Source organism: Talpa europaea (assembly GCF_964194135.1).
Source record: "Talpa europaea genome assembly, chromosome: 15".
NCBI classification, from domain to species: Eukaryota; Metazoa; Chordata; class Mammalia; order Eulipotyphla; family Talpidae; genus Talpa; species Talpa europaea.
The window spans coordinates 82797578-82803849 of NC_140083.1; the positions used below are offsets into that span (position 1 = coordinate 82797578).

General features: G+C 38.8%; 1 pseudogene across 1 annotated transcript; it reads right to left on the reverse strand.

Annotated features, from left to right (window-relative positions):
- Window positions 1–3215: 3215 nt before the first annotated feature.
- LOC311185714 (large ribosomal subunit protein eL33-like) lies at window positions 3216–3555 on the reverse strand (annotated as a pseudogene). The gene has a single exon. The product of its transcript is annotated as a large ribosomal subunit protein eL33-like (transcript).
- Window positions 3556–6272: the final 2717 nt, after the last annotated feature.

The window sequence follows — 6272 nt, forward strand, 5'->3', positions numbered from 1 at the left end:
CCCCAACTATGCTCTGGACCCCAGAAACCCATGCCCAAGAAGTCCCAAGGCCATTGCCAGGGCCTTCAAAAGGCATCTTTTCCAACTGTCCTTCCACGGACAACACACATTATTATACATATTCCATGTTTTTAATGGTGGGCAAAAACAGATGATGTGCAGGGTATAGATGGAGAGGAGATTTAGAGAATATCCCTACACTATCCCATGTTGTCTCAGAACTTCAAGGAGTCTGAGAATTCCGGCCTTCCAGGTCCCTATGAAAATATATCTGTCAAGACAGAAGAAGAAAAATCTTTCCTAACAGTTTTTTAAACCTTGATTTGTAACTTAAATATTTAGACATATGGAGCAAATCTTTCCATTCATGCTGTTGCCCTGGGACTTAAATTGTTAGAAGCAGGCCTCCTGGCCCTATCACATACCAGCTGTGTGATTTTAGATTAGCAACCACCTCTGTCAGTCCTACTTTACTGATCTAAAAAACAAACTAGTTAAAATCTCCTTCATAGGATTTTAATGCAATTTAACATTTTTTTCAATAATTTTGCAGGATGCCGAGTACACAGCAAATGTGGGACAAGCTGAGTTATTGCATGTCTGTGCTCTGCCATCACTCTTCTTCCTAGTATGGGCAAAACAGGGACACTAAAGGAACAAAAAAGCAGAATCAAATTCAGGTAAAGTTACAACCAAAACAGCTATTTCTTGGGCTCACTTTAGGAAATTTTTCATTGATTCTATGGAAATAAGATTGTATTATTTTTCTTATAACCATTTCACTCACCCACTAAAATATAAATGGTTTTTTGTACTATATTAGGAGAGGAACATTAACTTCTTCAGGTAATCATTTCTCCGTGTATGTATTTTTTTTTTTTTATAGAGGCACGTTTTATTTATTTATTTTGTTTGTTTGTTTGTTTTGTTTATACATGCACTGGGTACAGTCAGAAGCGCGGGAGGGTGAGAGAATTCACCAGAGCCAGAGCGGGGAGCAGAGCAGGCAGAAGGACCGAAGTACACTGCTGAGGGGAGCAGCGGGTGGCAGGAGAGGTCTGCGCGCCATGTGGGATCCTCCGCCGGTGTCCGGAGAGCAGCCGGGGATCGAACCGGCGCCGCAGAGGCCGCGGGCAGCTTCGCAACCCAGCGCTCAACCGCTGCGCCACCGGGGAGGCCCTCTCCATGTATGTATGTTAAGGCATTATACAGTAAACTTTAAACTGATACAAAGCTGCAGATCAGTTATATCTAAATAAAACTGGGGGAAAATGTCCTCTATAAATGGGAGGGATTTTTTTCCCCTTTTTCTTCACTGTGGCATACATTACTTTCAGATAGCTCTTTGTACAATAAATAGGCATTAATGGACCATTTACAAAAAGCAAGTATGGAATGGTTATCCGATACCTAACATCAATATGATATGTAAGCAAACCTGGCACAACCAGAAAATGAATTATTTATATATGGTTACTTCATTTAGTTGCTTCCTCCAATTTCAGAAGTTTCCTTTAAAATGAAATTAATGAAAACAGTCATGACTTTTATATGAGGACATTTCTGCTCTTTTCAACTTTGCTTCCTCACCTGCCTGTGTAGGAATACTAATTATATTCAGTAATTTCATACATAATTCTACCAGAGAGGCTAATTCAATAAATAAATTATAATGAGGCTCTTATTTTGAGGCCCAAATATGATGGGAGGTAGAAAGAAATCCAAAACAGATGAAGGAAAATGTAACTTTCAGCATGTCTCTCTGGTCTTTATCCCCAACCCCTCTGAATCTGGCATCGGTCAATCCTGTCCACTCCTAAGAATGCAAAGCAAGGATGCAACTATAGCCTATACCTCAGCACTCTCTTTAAAACATATTATGGTTTTCAAATTTCCAAATCAATTTAGCACTCTGATGAATGCTAATTTCCAAACTAACAGAGTATTATGGCAGAAGAAGGTAATCTGGCGTCAAATCTACTCTGAAACAGGCAGAAATACCCTTGACAACACTGTACAAGACACCTGCAGGCAGAGAAGGCTGGTAAGAGAGAGCTCATAGCACATCCTGCATGACTGAGAATTAAAAGTGTGTTATCAAGAGGAACATGTAGCTGTGCTTTCTGCAACACACAAATCACAAAACTAGCCTCAGTATCTATTCAAAGGTCTATTTTAATAAGAATCCACCCTCCATACTGATCTGATTCTGAAACTCATCTACAACATAAGACATCATCTCAAAGGAAACCCCTCTAGGAGACCTCATGATACTATCAGCAAAATACAAGGGCACTCTTGGGCACTGGCAAAATACACTCCCTTCAGCCTGAAGTGCCCTGACTGGACATAGATGGATTAAACCTCCCTAAACTGAAGTCAAAGCTTTCTTCAAAAAGAAAAAAAAGACACAAAAACTGACAAGCTCTAACACATCCTATTCTAGACCAAAAATACAAAGCTATAAATGTCTAGAAATGCCTCAAGGTGTGTAATTACTGAAGCTAATTAGCATTCTCAAAATTAAACACTCACTGCAATGCTCAAGGGAGTGGGGGTGCAGAAAAGAGGTATGAACAAATGAATCCCACCAAAAACATAAATTCAAATGCATCTTTTTAATAAAAAAAACAGGATTCTGGAATTAAAGATATAACTTGCTGGGAGAAGAAAAATGATTATCAACTTGGTAAGTCTCAATTAAGATGGGAAATTTTTTGCTGCTATTATTTACCAGGAAAATGGAAATTGGGCAGGAAGCTCAGAACTGTAATAATGAATTTGTAATAAAAATAACATGAAAGAGCCTTTCATTCATACCAAAAATACTGTTTTTAAAAATGTATTTTTTAAAAAATCTATACTAAATTATCATTTTCAGTTGGGCCACATAAATGGAATCCTGACTTACCTTTATCCTAACCAAGAATTTAAGTGTGGGATCTTGGGTAAAGAAGATTCAGTATTCTGCACAATACAGCTTTAAGAGATTTGATTTCCAGCTCTGCCATTTACAAACTGTGTGATCTTGAGCAAGTTACTTAATATCTTGGTGCCTCAGTTTCCCTTATCTGTAAAACAAAGGTAATAGTAACTATCTCATGGGAAGGTAAGGATTAAATGATTTAATACACAGCTAAAATGCTTAGACATATGAATAGCATTTTATTTTATTTATTTTTTAACAAGAACAAATGCACTTTTATTGGGCTTTCAGTATATTTAAATCCTTGAGGGGTACAGCATCACACGGATTCTGTGTCCTATGGCCTTAGCTGGAAGGTTGCTTCGGAATTTTGCACGAACCATGCCACTGTTTCCATGGGCACGTGTCACTTTTCCCCAGATTACTCTAGTTTTATTCGGTTTGCCACCAGGAGTCACTGTGTTGTTCTTTGCTTTGTACACATAAGCACATCTCTTGCCTAGATAGAATTCTGTTTCATCTCAGGCATAAACACCTTCAATTTTAAGAAGAGCTGTATGCTCCCTCTGGTTCCGGAGACCCCGCTTGTAGCCAGCAAAAATGGCCTTGGACCATAGCCTTCCAGCCATATTTTAGAAGTCCTGTTCCCAGCAGGCCTCCACAGCGACCAAGATGGTGGAAAGAGAAAGCTGAATAGCATTTTAAAGAGTGCTAGTTATTCTTTTTGTTATTATCAGACTTTTCTAAACTAATACAACCAGATTAAGGTTGTTAAAACTATTGTTAAAACTTGGAAGAATTAATACAGAAATAATATGATCTGTCTTATGGTTCCTCTGAAACTGAGAGAATTGCTTCTGTAAAATGAACAGACTAGGTAGACCCAGAGTAACGTTAGGATTTAAGGTGCTCAATATGCATTTTTCACTTAGAGACAAACATTCTCAGATATAATCTAATATTCCTGTACCAGAGGAATGAAGTTCCCTTCCTGTGCCTACCAGGAAAATCAACAGTGCAGGAGACAAACAAGTAAATTATAACGTATTATGTTAAGTACAAGTTAGAGCTGTTCACAAGGTTAAATGGAAATAGAGGAATCTAAATCATACCAGAGCAAAGCTGTCCAGAAGGAGGGAATGCTTAAGCTCAAGGGCAAAAAGTATTTAGTCAGAGAAGTGGAGAAGAAGACCTAGATTCTATACTAGCTGGACGAATTGAGTAAAGTTACTTAACCTCTTTACACCTCAATTTCCTCATGATAAAGAGTATTTCTTTTGAAAGGTTGTATAAAGATTAAATAAGACAATATATGTAAAATAATTAGAACAGTGCTAGGAATGTTCTAAGATCATTCAATAATATTAACAAACAATAATATTAAATATAGATGTATGAGGCACCATGATACTTTCTCAGAACTGCAGGTATTAAATAAAGGAAGCTACCATATAAGGTACTCAAAGAAACGTGTCTTAAAAAGAAGCCAGAGGGCCTCCCTGGTGGTGCAAGGGGTTAAGCATCACACTATGAAGCAATATACAGCCTCTGCAGCATGAGTTCGATCCCTGGTCGGCCAGGGAGCAACCATGGCACAGGAGACCTCTCCTGTCCCGCTGCTCCCCTCAGCAGGGTGCTTCAGTAGATCTGCCTGTTCTGCTCCCCACTCTGCCTCTGGTGAGTCCTCTCATCCCCCGCACCTGTGGCCTGTATCCCAGCTCTTGTATGCATAAATAAATAAATCTTAAAAAAAAAAAAAAAAGCTAGAGGCTAGAGGCACAGGATCATAAGACACCTTATATATTAACAAAAGCTATCAGAAATTTGTAATCGATTTTCAGAAAGGAGTTACAGCATATTTTTATTTCAGAAAGATTACTTCTGCTACAATGTAGATAGTTTAGAAATAAGATAAAAGCAGAGATAACTGCTAGGAAGGAAAACAGGAAAATATTTGGGCAAAAGAACTAAGGAGACTCTCACCTAGGAGGTATTAAGGAGACAGAATCATTAAAACTTAGTAACATGAGAGATTTGTAGGACGATCAGGACACAAGTCTAAGCAGTCACCCAGGTGACTGGACAGAAAAGCACCTCTTCTAGTGGGCCCTAGGACTCCTGGGCAACCTCCAAAACATTTTCATGGGATCTACAAGCTCAACCCATTTTTTTAATAACACTAAAACCTTATTTGCCCTTCTCACTCTCATGCCCTCGCAGGTATACAATACCATTTTCCAGAAGATACATGACATGTAACATCACAACTAACTGAATTAATGTTTTGTGTCCTTTGGGTAGACTCCTAGGAGTGGAATTGTGGGTCATATGGTAGATCCATTTTTAATGGCTCTGAAGAACCTCAACACAGCTTTCCACAGTGGTTGGACCAGTTTGCATTCCCACCAGCAGTGTAAGAGGATTTCTTTTTTTTCCACATTCTCGCCAGCATTTGTTGTTGCCAGTTGTTTTCATATGGGCTATTCTCACCGTTGTGAGGTGGTATTTCATTGTGGTTTTCATTTGCATTTCCCAGATTATAAGTGATGTTGAGCATTTTTTCATATACATTTTGGACATTTGCATGTCCTCTTTGGAGAAGTGTCTTAGTTCTTCTGCCTATTTTTTGATTGGGTTTAAAACCTTGCATTTTAGGCGTCTTCCTGGTGGCGCAAGGGGTTAAGCGTCAACACTATGAAGCTACCCACATTTACTACAGCACGAGTTCTATCCCCAGCTAGGGAGATGACCCACATGGCACAGCAGACCTCTCCTGTCTCCCCACTGCTCCCCTCAGCAGAGTATTTCAGTCAATCCACCTGTTCTGCTCCCCACTCTGTCTCTGGGTGAATCCTCTTACCCCTGGCACTTCTGGCCTGTACCCCACTTCCTGTATGCATAAACAAATAAATCTTTAAAAATAAATAAATAAAACCTTGGATTTTAAATGGAATGGGCATGGTGAGAACAGTGGCAGATTAGCAGCAGCAAAGGCCAGAGAAGTAAGCAGAGGCCTCAGGATACATCAATATTTAAGAAGTAAAGAAGAGGGAGATTGATTCCATAGAGAGGGAAAGAAAAGTTATTAAAAAAAATAGAAATGAAAATGAAAAGAGCATATCATTAACTATAAATTAAATAGAGAAAAAGTTGGTCATGGCTTTGAAGAAAAGCAAAAAAAACAATCCTCCATTAGTAATGGCAGGGAAAAGGGGAATAGGTAAATGAAATCTAGCATTAACTCCAAAATCTAACTCTAGCCAAGCATTTTCATCTCTTCTTACATACTTTTTTTCCTAATCAGTTACTCTTGAACAAAAGAATGACTCTGGGCTCATATTCTTTG